The 18,137-nt window shown below is 35.3% G+C and overlaps 1 protein-coding gene across 4 annotated transcripts in view; it reads right to left on the bottom strand.

Moving 5' to 3' along the window:
- Positions 1-18,137, bottom strand: part of LOC126821175 (poly(rC)-binding protein 3) — a 185,617-nt gene that overhangs the window by 137,340 nt on the left and 30,140 nt on the right. For 3 of the 4 annotated variants that reach the window (XM_050549561.2, XM_050549569.2, XM_050549568.2), the window contains exon 2: positions 3,396-3,431. The exons of the other annotated variant lie outside the window; for it this stretch is intronic. The gene's annotated coding sequence lies outside the window, so the exon portion shown is untranslated. The remainder of the gene's footprint in view (positions 1-3,395; positions 3,432-18,137) is intronic. 4 annotated transcript variants of the gene reach the window in all.

Below are 18,137 nucleotides of genomic sequence, written 5' to 3'. Positions count from 1 at the left end.
CTTACCAGAAATTAACATTTCAGAACTGATGTTTTTTATACTATCATTATAACATAGATGTCAATTACAAATTCATAGTAAACAGATCAAGACTGGGGGCTATACATACTCCTCGCAGTGTTTCGTTTGATTAGACGCAGACACTGCTGTAATAACAGCATATTTCTGTTCCAAAATGTGACTGGTCGACAGTCGGATCAACAACCAATATTACATCAACATTACAGCGTAACAAAATCATTCGGGTTTAAACAGAGCTCTACATATGTTTACATTATGTTACATCATTACTCCCGAAATGTATTATGCTCCACTAACCAGTGCATAGCAGAATATTGCAGAAAAACTAATTGTGTGACAAACGAGGCTATCGAAAATGCGTACAATGTAAATAATAGGTAATGACCAATATGAACAAACACGTGGAGATGAATAACATGTTCACAGTTTTTAATATATTAAATGACTGTCCAAAGTTTTAGGGAAGACCCCAGATTAAACAAAGGGCCGTCATGTTGCTGTACTTGGGATAGATCTGATTGAACAGGAAGAATAGACACACTCCCTCAAAAGCTCAAGTATCAGAAGCCAATCCAGCAATGGCCAGAGAGGGATTTCTTGGGCCATTGCTTCAGGAATATGGGGGCTATACAGAAATGAAATGAAATGAAATGGGGTTTAACGTCCTACTGTTCTGCTCCGAATTGGGCTAATGAAGACGGGCATACAGTGTGCTATGAGGGAAATTTTGCCAGGACAGCGGCACTACAGCTTACTCTTATATCGAATTTCAACTGTCAAGGGATCTTTTATGTGCACGTCAATGTGTACACAGATCCTCGGTTTTTCATCCTATCCAAATGACTAGACAGCTGTCCTTGTCAGGCCCTCCATCCTGCATCACTGACAAGGGGGAACCACGTCGGAAAATCTGGATGAACTTTCTCGGCCAATGCAGGGATCGAACACCCAACCTCCAGACTAGCGAGCCAGCGTCTAGGGGGAAGGCAGTCAAAATAAATGTACCTATTTTTAACCCTATATCCATAAATATAAAGTTTGATATAATACTTGCTGAATTTAAGCATACAACCAGTGGCTGCCAGGCAGGATATGCACACATTTTGCAAGAAGTGGATAGAGAATAAGCTAAACAAAAAGGGATTTTTTGAACAATCAAAGGCCATAATTCAGGAAGTTACGATCCAAGATACGCGAATATCGAAAGGAACCAAGATCTGTGGGTTATAAACATGCATTTCAAGTTTCATCGAAATCGGATCAAAATTGTGACCTCTAGCGGGTCCATAACCTTGATATACCAGATGTTTACACTATTTGCGTACAAGGGACGGCCATTTTGTCTGACAGTTCTGGTAGGATTTTCACGGAATTCAACCAACATTATGTTGTAACGATGATATACTCAAACTATCTTTTAAATCAGATACTAATTGTGACCCCTAGAGGGACCACAAGCTAAAAGCAGTTTGGGTCCGATTTTCATGAATTTCAAACTCATCCAACAATACGGTGTAACAGTGATATATTTGAACGTTTTTATAAAGCAGATAATAATTGTGACCTCTAGAAGGACCAAAAGCTAAAAACGCGATTGTTCGTACAATCACGGGCCATAAATCAGGAAGTTACTATCTGATATGCGCAAATATCGCAAGGATCCAAGATCTTTGGGTTATAAACATGCATTTCAAGTTTCATCAAAATCGGGTGAAAATTGTGACCTCTATACAGGGTTCACAACCTTGATATACCATATTTTTACACTATTCGTGTACAAGCGGCGGCCATTTTGTCCAGAAATTTTGGTCCGATTTTCACGAAATTCAATCTCAACCTTCATTACGGTGTAAAAGTGATACAATCAAACGGTTATTTAAATTGGATAATAATTGTGACCTCCAGAGGGACCACAAGCTAAAAAAGGCGATTTTTCGTACAATCAGGGGTCACAAGTCAGGAAGTTACGATCCGATATGCACAAATATCAAAAGGAACCAAAATCTTTGGGTTATAAACATGCATGTCAAGTTTCTTAAATATCGATTTAAAATTGTGACCTCCACAAGCTAAAAACATGATTTTCCGTACAATCAGGGGCCATAATCCATGAAGTTGTGGACGGATTGACGGACAGGGGCGACGACAATATACGTCCACATGAAAATGTGGGCGTATAAAAACCTACTGATAAAACCAAAATCTCTTAACCTTCTTATATTAAATAAATCAAGCGGCAAAGTAAATCTATATCAAATCTATATCAAAGCATTAAAAAATTAAATTCTGTTCAAATTCAGATTTGATCATTCATACAAATATAAAATTAACTTAAATAAACAAGAGGTGAGTTCAGTTTAACACTATAACAGTAAACGTATTTAAGTAATAGGCACTAGAAAGTAAATCTGGTATTTTCTTCAATCTGTCAGACAATAATTAGAACAGCATGCTATTTCTGACACTGGCTCCAGTTTTTCTCACCAATAGTTTTTTCTCTTAGGTTATCAAGAAATGACATCAGAATAGAATTTAATTAGTTATAAGATTTACAGAATGTCATAATCAAATTTTCTTATAATTTTATGAAATAAGCTTTGGAATTTGTGAAAAATTTAGCTAGAATCTATATAAATAAAATTAAAGATCCACACCACATATGTGGTATCAAATTAACCAGCATGACCCCGTGAATATTTTAAGGCATCAAATTTGGGCCCCAGGCGAATCATGCTTTGTCGCCGCTATCCACCCCCACATTTATCGGGTATCAAATTAACCAGCATGACCCCGTGAATGTTTTAGGCCATCAAATTTCAGCCATGGGGCAAATTTGGGTTCCAGATGAATTTGGGTCCCGTGCGAATTTGGTCCCCAGGGTACCCTGCTAGTATTTGATAAGGAGAAATAGATTTTGTGAAAAACTTGAGCTAGAATATTTGGTTTAATGTCCTGCTGTTCTGCTCCGATTGGGATAATGAAGACGGGCATACGCCATACAAGGTGCTATGAGGGAAATTTTTCCCGACATCGGCGCTACGGCCTACTCGTATATCGAATTCCAACTGCCAAGGGATCTTTAACGTTTTTTCATCACATCTGAATGACTAGACTAGATAAAGTTCAGACAGGATCCACAACATTATATAAGGTAAAATATATTTTACAGTTTATTTTGAATGACATATATATGGGGGCAACACAATAATTTCAGTGCTTAGGGCCTCTAAAGGTCGGCATTAAAGTCTTTTTTGGTTTTGTCATTTTAAATGTCTCCTTTTAAACAAGTGCTCAGGCGGTTTACTACATCAGACAAGGTAGTTTTAAATTTTCTATTGAATATCTAACTTGATCATAGACAAAATATAACTTACATTAAGATCTGTTCATATGATTCCATCCATCAATCTCTGTAAGGCATAAAAACAAGATTAAGTCATAATACAGACATGATTCCAGATTGTTATTGTCTAGATCTCTAATCATCATCAAATATAAACAATGAAAAAGTAAGATTTACTCAGAGAAAAAGCTCCATGAGATTCAATATCAGAAACATCAAGTCTGTAATCACTCATATATACATATGTAATGAATAGTCAAATAGATTAAATTAGCACATGTAAAGATTTTCTCAATAATCTTGATCAACATAAGTTTTCAAAATATCTTTTTCTTTGTTCTTAATTATAGTTACATTGTGTGTCTTTCGTAATCAATGCTATTTGGATGTCAACAGCAGTGGATCCACTATACAGCCCCCACCCCCTAAATAAAAGTATAAAATGAAAGTTTAAATTTGAACTTCTTTTTGTTAGTTGGGGTGATGGAGGATGTGATATAATATATGTGTCACAAATCATCATTGACACCCTGATTTTTTAAAATTTTCTACGGTACCCTCCCACCCCCAACCAAATATCTTGCATCTACCACAGGATGATATATAACTATCATATTACCAAAAGATTAAATCAAGACAAATTAAAATATTTCTTTGGACATTTGATATCTCAATAATCTAATAATACAATGATAATAGAACCATGTTTACCATTGATATACCTAAAATACATTTCAAAGCGAACTAAGGAAAAGGTCAAACTGGCCCTTTTACCAGTTTGAACAAATTCAAATCCACATATAGACCGAAGCCTCCATTCTAACCTCAGAAGACATGTTTTATCTTATAGTATAAGTCTGAATCAATCTTTAATAAACCAACCAAGTCATGCCTCATTACAATTTTCATCAGAAGAGACAAAAAACTTAATGATGCTTCCATCACCTGATGATTGGCTAGACAATGAAATAAGTGAAATTATGGGTTGGTGTAATCATAAGGGGGACTCAGCCATTTTTCAATTTTTTACTGACAATTTATACATTCATTTCTTTTTTCAATTTGACTATATTCCTGGACCTACCAACTAAGATCAGCCAGTAAAATATAAATTTGAGGGGGGGGGGCAGTAATTTCTGTTTATATAGCTTAGAAAAATGAAGAATTTCTGTCCAGACAATAGAAAGACAACCAGCGGCTGCCAGGCAGGATACGTCCACATTTTCGAGAGATGGATAGAAAACAAGCTAAAAAGAAAGTGATTTTTCCTACAATTAAGGGCCATAATTCAGGAAATTACAATTCGATATGTGCAAATTTCGAAAGGAACTGAGATCTTTGCGTTATAAACTTACATTTCAAGTTTCAACAAAATCGGATACAAATTGTGACCTCTATAGGGTCCACAACCTTGATATACCATATTTTTATGCTATTTGAGAACGAACGGCGGCCATTTTGTCTGTCAATTCGAACTCAGCCGTCCTTAGGGTGTAACGGTGATATAACAATACGTTTTTTTAAATCAGATAAAAATTATGACCTCTATAGGGTCCACAAGCTAAAAACGTGATTTTTCGTACAATCAGGGGCCATAATTCAGGAAGTTTCGGTCCGATATGCGAAAATATCGAAAGGAACCGAGATCTTTGGGTTATAAACTTACATATCAAGTTTCAACAAAATCGGATAAAAATTGTGACCTCTATAGGGTCCACAAGCTAAAAACGTGATTTTTCGTACAATCAGGGGCCATAATCCATGAAGTTTCGATCCGATACATGCCAATATCGAAAGCAGCCGAGATCTTTTGGGGATAAACCTATATTTCAAGTTTCGTCAAAATCGGACCTGTAGAGATTCCACAAACAATTGTGGACTGACGGACGGACGTCCAGACGGACAGGGGCGACGGCATAATACGTCCACATGAAAATGTGGCTGTATAAAAATGTTACATGTTGTCTTTTTTATCACACATTTTTGGCAGATGAAATATTCCAGTTGTCGGAAAAAAATATGAATATTTTTGTACATAAAAATTATCATCGATTTTGGCAGAAAAAAACTGAAAGCCAGTGTGAGCCCTGCTTGTATGCATGTTTACATTGTCTGGTTGATACTTTAATCAGAACTATTCAATCAGTAGATTATACTTTGTTATGTCATATTTGGTCCTGCTTATTGACAAACCTGATTAAAAGACGTCAAGTTGCAAATCTGATGTAATCTATGTATTGTAGAGAAATTATGTTGCATGACTTGATTCTGGAATTCATGATTGACATTTTGAGTGACATGTCAGATAGATTTAGTATGGAGTTCTGATAGTTAAGACATCGTTAGCTAGAGAGTTGTTTCTTCATCTTCCATGGAGCTAATCAATCGTGATGAACAGTAAATTGATTTTTAACCCAATAGTTGTTATTTTTTTTTGTAATTTCTGTCTTAATTTTTTAGGTTAAACAAATTTTTTTTTTGATTATTGGGGTTTGAGTATAATTAATGTAAAATAAACTGCTGGGATTCTCACAATAATCTTGTCAAGATCAATTGTTTATCAAATAGTACAAATCAAAGTGTGCTTCCTGAAGAATTCCTACAATTAAATATTGCTGTAGTTTCTTTTATACTATTATAAACAGGTTAAGATTTCATTACATCTGATGGAAGTTACCTTATAGATAACATTTTACATGTATAACAAAAATCATGGAGGTATAATTATAACTTCTAGATACAAGTTTTAATTCATTAGGACATTAGGATTTTTTTTAACCTGTAAAAGTGCAACAGATAAAATAGGTTTGTACCGCCTCCAGTATATTATTTCCATCAGTTAACATAAACACTATAAATAATTTAGTGTATTATAATGTTGATAAATTTATGAATTAAACGTTTCTATTATTCTTATATTTCTGTTAATCCCTCATTTTAATTAGACGTTAAGCTACTAATATATTGACAGACGGTTGACAGCTGACACATTAATGAGTTTAATTACTGCCTTATATTGTTTTATTTTATTGCAATGTCTTTTATATTTTAATCTTTTCTCTTTAATTGTTATTAGTATAGTTGGGGTATATTGTTAATTCCTTAGATACTATTTTATTACAAATACCGATTTGTACATTTATATAGCATTCTAGGTTTTATCCCGATTCCAGGACAGTTACTCTGCTTGTCAGACGTGCTGTTCTCCGTATATGATGTTAAATGTTTTCCGGTAATAAATAGTCTCAAATATAGTTCCAGTCTTTAGTTATTATCGAAGATTTACACTGCTACAGTATCATAAAGCAGCTAATCGTCATTTTTCAAACAATATCTAATTTTTTCACGACTTAAGGCATACTAAAATGTACTCAGATTAATTATCTAACATTTAATTCAGAAAATGAACAAAAACAAAACATCAATGACAGATAATCGCTCGTCATGGAATCAGTCTAATTAAAGAAAGAACCATCAAAAGATTTTACCCAACCCCTTACAGATGGCCCTGGCTTGTTTATATCATCAAATGTTGCAAAACTTTCAAATCATCACATCTTTGTAAATACTGAAAGGAAATTTTTGGACTCGTACACCTTTTAGGGATTAAACTTAAATTCCTTGAAATGATGCTGAACGGCTTTAATGAGTTCTATCTAAAGACTCATAATTAATTTCACCTCAGTTATTTGTTAGTATGTTTGTTAAGTAAATACCAGCATCTTGTTGTATTGAATAATGAAACTGGACTGGAAGGATCTGAACTTTAAGAAAAATATTGAATTTTGAGCAGACGTCTATGAAAGTAAAAGGTATGATTTATGGGACACAACACTTGATAAGACTTTATCAGAAAGAGACGTTTATTTATTAATTCCCTTGGGATTGGATAACTTTACGCAGATAAGCTTAGCATAATGGTAAATAGATAGTTTAACTGATGGTAGCTGACACAAACTGGATAAATTTCCAGAAATCAAGTGTAGAATCCATTGATCGTCCACAGCAGTCATTAATCGTCCACCAGATAGAAGGTACCCAAGGGACTAAAGCACCACCAATAATCTCTACATTCCAACATTTATCATTCCAGTAATACTTAATGAAATGCTTTAGGGAACAGACAGTGTTAGAATGATAATTATCCTCAAGAATTTAATACTTCCAGATATACTCCTAACTGACCAGCGTCAAATTATTTGTTTTTCACAGGGGGATTGTTCAATGCCTTAAATCTGTTCCTGTATTTCAGATACAACTGACCAGTTATACCTTAAATTCTAATAGAAGTTTCCCTTTCTTGTTTATGCTGATGAAAATCAAGCACAATCAAAATACCAAGTCTAATGTACGAATTCATCAAATTAAAAAATGGTAAGTGGCAGTCTAATTAAAATCATAACAACAGTGCATTGGTTTTTTTTTTGGTTGTTTACTCCACTCATTTCTTTGTAGTTTACGTTCATTTTGTGTGTTTATTTTGTCTGTTGTTTACTCCACTCATTTCTTTGTAGTGTGCATTCAGTAATGCACAGGTTGTGATTGGTTGACTTCAGATCTATTACCTTCCGAAACATATAATACTGAGGATGAATTTTTTTTCGACAAAAGCTTTGATACGATTTGATTATCCAGTAATTTGATTAGTTGTCTAATCAAGGTCACAGGATCATGGTGTGCTATTGAAAAACATGTCAACAGATGTTAATTGAGTTAACTGAATAAAAGGAACAAAAATAAATCCTAGTTAAATTGTGGCAAGTGGACATCCCACATGAGAGTGGATTTTAGTGGCACAGATACCGATAACTTTCACCAATTTAAGCTGAATTAAGCTGGATATAATTAATTTACATAATTGATCATAATGGTAAATACATGTAAGGTACAGTAGAATCTGTATGAGCAGCCACTCCTATTCAGCGACATCTCCTTGTAAGCGGTCACGATAAATTCCCCCCCGTAAAAATTCTGTTGTTCCATCTCTTTATTCAACGGTCACTCCTCTAACGCGGCCAGCGGTCACTATTTTACTAATAAATTCAACAAAACATCGCCCATTCAACGGCCATTGTTGAATGATACCATCTTGTCGCTCTTTGGAACACCCCCGCTAATCCCGTGAGGAGTAGTTAATTAACTGGACCCCCACTGATCAGGTAAAAAGAAATGTAAAAATAACAATCAACCCGGGATTATCTATTAATTAATCTTTTGTTTTATTAAAGAACTAACCTGATCATTGTTTTCACGCGTAACCACACATTATTTGATACTGATTGAATAAAATGAAAGTACCGGGTTTTGTCACGATCATCTAGTATTTTTATTGTTAAACAGACGTTTTAGCGCCTCCTATAATATTACATACAGAGTTACATCCCCTGTAAATAGGAGATAAAATTAGCGATGTTTTTTTGTTCATGTGCTTTTTTGATAAAATAAAATTAATTCATCGATTTTCTTCACAAAAATGGATAAATATTATCGAATGCATCACAATGGTAGACAGTAGTATCGAAGGTTGGTACAAAATGACAAGTATACAGAAGTTATGTACGAGATTTGAGTAAAGAATTTACGTTCGGCGCAAGATTCAGCGACGGTCAAAATTACCGCTTCCAATGCATTCAAGCGTAATATTTAATTTATGTCAGCACAAAAAGCACCAAGATTTTATTACGAGGCCACTCCCGTTAAGTTATGTCCGAGATTTGATTAAAGAATTTTCGTTCGGCGCAAGATTCAGCGACGGTCAAATTTACCGCTTCCAATGCATCCAAGCGTAATATTTAATTTATGTCAGCACAAAAAGCACTGAAATTTTATTAAGAGGCCACTCCCGTTAAGCGGTCAGTTGTGAAAATTCCCTTGGGTGGCTGCTTAATGCAGATTCTACTGTATACTGTATGTATGTTCAAACTAATGTACAAGCATTTGTAATAGATCAAAACTGTACAAAGCATGTTCAAAATGTATTACCTATCTTATGTAAGCACAAGTCAAGAGTCAAAGCACATTGTGACTGGTAAATTTAGACTACGATGTTCTCTAACGTCATGAAAACAATTTTGAGATGCAAATTACGTCATAAATTGGTTGGCTGCATAGAGTTATAAATAGATCAATGACATTAACTTCCCGGCAAATGGTCGATTTAGATGCATTTGACATGTACCCCATACACATATAAAATGTTTCCGCAAGCTGAAAAAAATGCAAGCACATGCAAACAGACGGAATAATTGTAAGAGCGCCTGATCTTAAAGTAGCCTGTTTTTGTGTTGTTTACTAATTGGCAAAAAAATAAAATTGGTTTCAGGGTAGAAGCAAAATTTTGTATATAGCATCCTTCTCGAGAATATGTTTCTAAAGGATTTTCTTTTGTCTTTTAATTGTCTTTTTGGTATCAAAAGATATAGCAAATGCTGTCAAATATCTCTACAGTCAGCCATCTTGTTTGAAGAAGAAACAGACCTTAGGTTGGTCTTGGAACTTGTGCTTACATTGACAATGTTTAAGAACAAAGTTGTGCTTAAGTATTTTCTTGGAACACATAAGAACGTGTTTACCCTGAAGTCTACTTAAAATCTAAGCACAAGAATGTTCTTAAGAACTTTCTGAGAACACAAAATAAGGTAAGTTTACTTAAATGGAAAGTCTACTTAAATCTAAGCACAAGAACGTGCTTAAGAATTTTCTAGGAACCGGGCCCAGGTGGTTAATAACATTATTTATTTTGCATCCCAAGATCCAAGATTGGTTGCCAGGCATCGAAAGATACGTTCACAGCAGCTAAATCGTCCGAGCAGTCAACAAGAGTTGTCGCATATTTTTACTTTTTTCGGTAATGAAACATTTATAATACACTAAAATCTGATTACGAGTAACAACTCATTAATTAATTATCAGAAAATCATTAGAATTTGTTTGGCCCATGCTAACGTTTAGCATACAAAACATTTAATATCATGGATTTAGCTGTTCAAGTTATCAAAAATCATTGAAAATCAATATACTTGTTTGTCTCAAGACCTTAAACCCTGTGTATCAATCTAACGTCAATCGAAACGATTATAAATAAGCTTAAACACGGTGTATAAATATAAAATCAATCAGATGATAACTATGGTTTCTAAAGCATTCTGATTCCCCGGTTGTACGTGACAAGGAGTAGGGTCACCTGTCCAACCTCGTGGGTTTTCTCCAGGTCCTCCGGTTTCCTCCCACTGCTAAAGACCCCTACGCGCAAGCAAATTATGGAAATAAAACTAAACCATATGTTAATCCCGAAATGACCTAGTGATTAAGGGCTATAATTATGGCAGTAATCAATAGGCTTCTTTGTCTCATGACCTTAAACACAGTGTATAATTTTAGAGTCAATCAGATATTAACTTTAGCCTCTAGAGCGTCCACAAGCAAATGGACAGACTGAACGAAAACTAGATCATACAGAGCTTGTCCCATCATTAATCAAAATACCAAATAAATAATACTTTATTGTAACCCGAATCAAAGAAGTTTAGCCCTTTTGCTCCTTTATATCAAAGTCGTTTAGCTCCTTTAAATCAAATAGGTTATTGAGAATAAGGGTTTGAGAATATCCACACAATAACATATTCTCCAGAGAAATGTATTTAATGCAACAACAAAGAAACATAAAGACTACTAAGTAAGGTTATTTAAAATATTCCACTTTGTTGTCTTCCCACATAATAACTTTCTTAAAAAATTTTTTAAATAAATTGTTTTAATGGCTTATTTAAAATCATCTTATTTTCTAACCCTCCCGCCAGATCCTCCAAAGAACTTATCAAGAAATTTATGAATTTAAAGAAATTTCTAATGCTTGTTTTGCCTTGGTTGTCAATGTAGATTTCCTATCTGTCTACAGCCAAATAATATCCGGTAACTTAAAACACAGTGCACAAGTTTTCATATAAATCTCATACTTGCAATAAAAAAGGCTATTATAAATCAATTTAGGATCAACAGACAAATAATTAAATGATGTTCTTTGTAGAATACAGATTTAGTTGGTTTGGTTGACATGATTAGTATGCTTGTGGTGATACTACTTGGGGTGAAAGAACTGATTTATGGACTAGGTATGGTATTGACCTGTTTCTACTAAATACTGTTTATTATTGATCCAAGTCTTATAGTTAATATGGTGTAATATTGTCAATGATTTCAGCTTTCTATTCTAGGTGATGATTTATCCCAGCATAAAAAATAAATTACAATACTGAGATTTTTTACAAATTTCTTGCAGCTTTTAAAAGAATTATCTAATTACAGCACTGGTGATTCTCAGCTTCTATGTAAGCTTTCATCATATGTTCATTGTCAGTATAATTTAAAAGTGCTTGCTTTATCATCTTTCACAAAGTGTAAATGGGCTTGCATGCTATTTCTAAATTAATAAATGTAGTATTTATATTTTATCAGATCAATTAGATACATACATTATTTATTTAGTGGTCTAAAATCTGGAAATCTATTGGTTTTTCTGTCTTACATCATGAAATATAGAGAGAGTAAGAGTGGAAAGGGAAATCAGATATAGGCTATTAGGCATTCTGATCGTAGACAACAAGCCAACAGTGAGGCTGATGTCCCCCGCCAAAATTCCAAAATAAATAGATGACACATATTAATTAATAGCACTTTTATTTTTTCAAAAGTATCAAGCAATCAAACTGATTATCAACTATACACTAAGTTTCATCACTCTCTCTATCAGATAGAATCAAAGTTATCTTGTCCCAAAGCATTGCCCAATGAAATTGCTTAGCTTTAGCTCGAAATGTTAATCATTGAAATCAGTCAAGACATTCACCTAATGACATCTACATCAAATTTAAACATTCTACCTTAATTAAAAGCAGAGTTGTTATGTTCCAAAGTCTTGACCAATCAAATTGCTTATTGCTCGTTTGTCTAAGCAGCAAATTCTCATCAATGAACTTAGTCAAGGTAATGATATAATGAATCTATACTCTACGTTTCATTACTCTCACTTAATTAAAACTAAAGTTATCGTGCCCAAATCATTAACCAATCAGACTGATTATCTCTGCTTACCGTAAGCAGACAATGTTCATCATCAAACTCCATCAAGGCATTCACGTAATGAACGCCTACACCAAGTTTAAACATTCGAGCTCAATTAGAAGGAGAGTTAGTGTGTTCCAAGGTCTCGACCAATTAAATTGCTTATCGCTCTGCTTACCCTCAGCAGAAAATTTTCATCATCGAACTTAATCAAGGTATTGATGTAATAAAGCTATACACCAAGTATCCTCACTCTCACTTAATTAGAACTAAAGTTATCGTGTACCAAAGCATCAACCAATCAAATTGCTTATATCTGCTTACCCTAAGCAGAAAATTCTCATCTTCGAACTCCATCAAGGCATTCACCTAATAGACACCTAAGCCAAGGGTGAACATTCTAGCTCAATAAGAATGAGAGTAAGTGTGTTACAAAGTCTCGACCAATCAAATTGCTAATCGCTCTGCTTACCCTGAGCAGAAAATGCTCATTATTGAACATAGTCAAGGTATTGATGTAATAAAACTATACACCAAGTTTCATCACTCTCACAATATTAGAACTGAAGTTATCGTGTCCCAAAGCATCAACCAATCAAATTGCTTATCTCTGCTTACCGTAAGCAGAAAATAACCTCATCTTCGAACTCCTTCAAGGCATTGACCTAATAAACACCTACACCAAGTTTGAACACTCTAGCTCCATTAAAAGAAGAGTTTTTGTGTTCCAAAGTCTCTGCCAATCAAATTGCTTATCGCTCTGCCTACCCTGAACAGAAAATGTTCATCGAACTTAGTCAAGGTATTGATGCAATGAAACTATACACCAAGTTTCATCACTCTCACTTAATTAGAACTGAAGTTATCGTGTCCCAAAGCATCAACCAATCAAATTGCTTATCTCTGCTAACCCTGAGCAGAAAATGCTCATCTTCGAACTCTAGCTCAATTAGAGTTGGCCGGTTGGATGCCCGAATGGTTAGCACATGCGTGCTGTATCACAAGGCCTGTCATTGAGCCAACTGGCGTGGTTTCGAATCCCCGGTTGTACGTGACAAGTAGTAGGGTCGCCTGTTCAACCTCGTGGGTTATCTCCGGGTCAACCGGTTTCCTCCCACTGCTAAAGACCCCTACGCGCAAGGGAATTATTGAAATAAAATTTTTAAAAACCCATGTTAGTCCCGAAATGACCTAGTCTGTGTCGAGTGGACATTAAATCCCATCTCTCTCTCTCAATTAGAGTTATTGTGTCCCAAAAAGTGTGACGGACGGACAGACGAACGGATAGACTGACAGCTAGACAGACAGACGGACGAACCCATTTTAATAGTCCCCTGCTTTCTTCGAAAGGCGGGTGACAATTAACAGTAAAACCAGGCCCCTCTCATCCCGTTGATATGCAGCGGGAGTGGCTGACTCGTCTAATGCGTAGGATTTGATTCTTAGCTTTTACGTGACAAGGAGTAGGGTCACCTGCCCAACCTCGTTGGTTTTTCCCACAACTTATTGGGGTATTCTCAGTGTACTCCGGTTTCCCCCCGCTGCTGAAAACACCTACGCACAAGAGAATTATTAAAAGAAAATTGAACCATATGTTGGTTCAGAAATGACCTAGTTTGTGTTGAGTGGGCGGTAAACCCCATTTTTCTCCCCCTCATCTCCTGGCATGACAACAAACAGATGACAAAGATATAAGCTACATATATGTTACCCAGTCTTTTTAGCATTTACATAATTATCTACTTTGGTAAACGTTTTCTTGGGCTTTCCTACCTTATGGCACATAGGTGAAACTTGTGATCGGTCTCATTTTGTGGAATTCTGGGTTTGAATCCAATATCAGTTCTCGGTAACGCAAACGCAACACTTGTCTTTTTTCACGATTTTAATATTCCCTGCAATCTGGCCCTTTAAATACAGATCAAAATTTCAACATTAATCACTTCGGAAAAATGCTACGCCTTACACAAGAAAACAGATGCTGGATCAGGGGGCTTCACAGGTAGCCGTCGCCTCAGACAATGCTTCCACACCACTGGAAGAGTTGTCGATAGACCCTGACCTGGAGCGCCACCTGTAGCAACTGTTGCTCAAGATCGCCACATCCGACTACAGCATCTGCGCAACAGGTTCAAGTCGGCTACTGCTACTGCCAGGGGAACTGTTGGAACACGGCAACGTCAGTTCAGCCCTCAAACATCATGTCCGTGTTATGGATTGACCCGCTATGTCTCCCAACATGAACCCGATCAACACCTTTGGGATGAACTTAGACGATGGGATCAAACTCAAGTCGTGCCACCACTAACTGTTGCAGAGTTGGCACAGGCACTCCAACATCATTGGCAAACAATACCACAGCGTGTAGTGAGACATCTGTGCCAGTCCATGCCAAGGCGACTTCAGGGTGGACATACCCGATATTGACTTCAGCTGACCCCTGCTTTGTTCCATGGTTCTCTGACATTTTGGTTTTGTGCATTTGTAGTGAATTCTTTCATGAAATTATCCACAGATGCTTGTTATCTCGATTTGTCAATTGTTATGTACATTTGTTAAAAGTTGTTGCAGTAAATAAACTTTGAATTTGGCATTGCGTTTTTAATGGCTTTGAGTGTATTTTAATTACAGCAATGTTTCGTTGAGGTTTCTCATTTGCTTGATAATGTTCAGAGAACCCTCAATGAAACATCGCTTTAATTAAAATAGTAATTTTGTTCCATATTATGTGTTTGTGTTTTTTTACAAAGTTACTTGATAACAAGATACATACATTTTACCTTCCACATTCTCGAACACCTGATACAAATTATCAGTTACATGATTACTAAACACATGTACATATTACATCAAATGCTACTTTATAGAAGTTATCAGAATTGGAAAATGACAAAACAAAAGAAAAAAATGCAAGTCAAACAAATTTGCTTAAACAGCAAAGATTAAATATTGGAACAGATTACTGAAATCAATACTAGATTCAAGATTTGCTTATCTTTATAACACTGTCGCATCTAAAGGTAATCCCTTCAACACAAATGAATGTATATATTATGTCTTTGTGGAATTAAAGCATCCTGCTTTAATGTTCCCAAGAGATATCAAATAAGGCATGGCTAAATCCAGACATGTCACCATAAAGAGGTAAATTGACTTGGATCAGCAAACCATTTATCACAGAGACAAATTCTATTACAATTCACATTAAAGATGACAGTAGGCCTATAGAATTTGAATACGGAATTTAAAAGCATTTGGAAAATATCTGTCTTAAATAACTGATAAACCATTACTGTATTCATTGACCTGCTAGAAGTCTGATCTCCAAACCTGTCAATCACAATCTGTTTCTTTTTTAGATACATTTTGTTCCCTCCCCTCGTCTGCCCACATTCCTACTGCTATTTATAGCTATATATATACTTCTATATAGTTTATCCTGTTACATTTTCTTTTAAAGATAGGTTGCCAGGCAACGAAACATATGCCCACAGCAGCTAAATTGTCCGAGCGGTCGACAAGGGTTGTCGCATATTTATTCCTTTGTAGGTAATTGGGGGCCTTTACAAGACAGTTCCATACAGATCAGATTATAATTTTTGCCGTTTGAGGGTCCACAAGGTTCTACAAACTGAAACAAGGGTCTCAACTCTGGAATTAATCTACAGAAATTGTTGAAATTTGACAGGCTTTTTCGTTTTACTAATTTAAATAATACATATAAATTTCATCCAGATCAGATGATCACTTTTGTCATCCAAACAGTCACAAGGTTCACAACCAACATAACTCTAGAAATTATTGATGGAAATTGTTAAAATTCAATAGACCTCTGTTTCACAAGTAATAAACGGAAATTGCTGAAATTCAATAGGCTTCTTCTCTTTACTAATTTAAATGACGCATGTAAATTTCACAAAGATTGGATGTTAACTTTTGGCATTAGAGCATTCACAAGGTTCAACAAGGTGAAACAAGGGCCATAACTCTAAATGTAATAAACGGAAATTATTGAAATTAAAAAGGCTTCTTCATCTCAATAATGTAAACAACATATATCAATTTTAAAACAACTGGAGCGTTCACAAGAAATTGTGGATGATGGACGGACAGACGGACGGGGGCGACGGCAATATACGTCCACATTTCTATGTGAGCGTATAAAAAAGGCTATAAAATTATCATTATATCAAAAGCAGGACTAAAACAGTGTACTTGACCACAGAAAACAAGAGAGAGAGAGAGAGAGAGAGAGAGAGAGAGAGAGAGATGGGGTTTAACATCCAATCGACACAAACTAGGTTATTTCGGGACTAACACATGGTTCAATTTTATTTCCATAATTCGCTTGCGCGTAGGGGTCTTTAGCACAAAAGTACAAAGAACTGAAGCAATTTAGAAAAACTATGTATCTGCATGAACAAGTTTCTCATTTATTAATCACACCATTCTTTTTACAAGATAAATATTTGCTTATTCTGGCCAAATTTATGTTACATGTGTATATGAAAACAAAGTTTTTGGAAATTACATGTTGAGCAGACTTTATAGTTTACTCTTCATGATTTAAGGTTAAACAAACCCCACATTAACAAACTACAACATCATGGGTGCCCTACTGTGATAAAACACTAAGAAACATATCAAAATAAACATGGGGCATGCTGCCATTTAAACAGATTCATTGACGAAATCAATTACGCAAATAATGCACATGTCACAGGTTAAAAAATCAGTGACTGCCAGACAGGATACGGCCACATTTTGCAAGAAATGGATAGAGAACAAGCTAAACAAAAAGTGATTTTTCGAACAATCAAGGGCTATAATTCAGGAAGTTACGATCCGATGTGCGCAAATATTGACAGGAAACAAGATTATAAAGATATATTTCAAGATTCATCAAAATCGGATCAAAATTGTGACTTCTCGAGAGTCCACAACCTTGATATACCATATATTTACACTATTAGCGTACGAGGGGTGGCCATTTTGTCTGGCAGTTTTGGTCCGATTTTCACGAATTTCAAACTCAACCATCATTAGGGTGTAACGGTGATATACTAAAACTATTTTTAAAATCGGATAAAAATTGTGACCTCTTGAGGGACCACAAGCTAAAAAGCGTGATTTTTCGTTCATTGAGGGGCTATAATTCAGCAAGTTACAGTCCGATATGCGCAAATATCGAAAGAAACCCAGATCTTTGGGTTATAACCTTACATTTCAAATTTCAACAAAATCAGATAAAAATTGTGACCCCTAACGCGATTTTCCGTACAATCAGGGGCCATAATCCATGAAGTTACGGTCCGATACATGCCAATATCTAAAGGAACCGAGATCTTAGGGAGATAAACCTATATTTCAGGTTTCGTTGAAATCGGATAAAAATTGTGACCTGTAGAGTGTCCACAAACAATTGCTGACAGACGTCCGAACAGATGGACAGGGGCAACGACAATATACGTCCACATGAAATTGTGGGCGTATAAAAATGTATACATACTGCTGTTTTAAATTCATTACTATTTCAATTACATTGTACATTTGAAAAAAAGATAATATCAAAATATCCCTTGCATTTTCTTTATTAAAGATATACATTGATGATGTAAATTTTAGTTTTTTTCAATTCAGTTCACTAATTTGTGACAGATTTCTTGAAGTTTTAAATATTTACACTGAAGAATCCAGGCCTGCCATTTGAACA

Source organism: Patella vulgata, chromosome 5 (assembly GCF_932274485.2).
Source record: "Patella vulgata chromosome 5, xgPatVulg1.2, whole genome shotgun sequence".
Lineage (NCBI taxonomy): Eukaryota > Metazoa > Mollusca > Gastropoda > Patellidae > Patella > Patella vulgata.
This window is presented reverse-complemented; position numbering and strand designations above follow the sequence as displayed.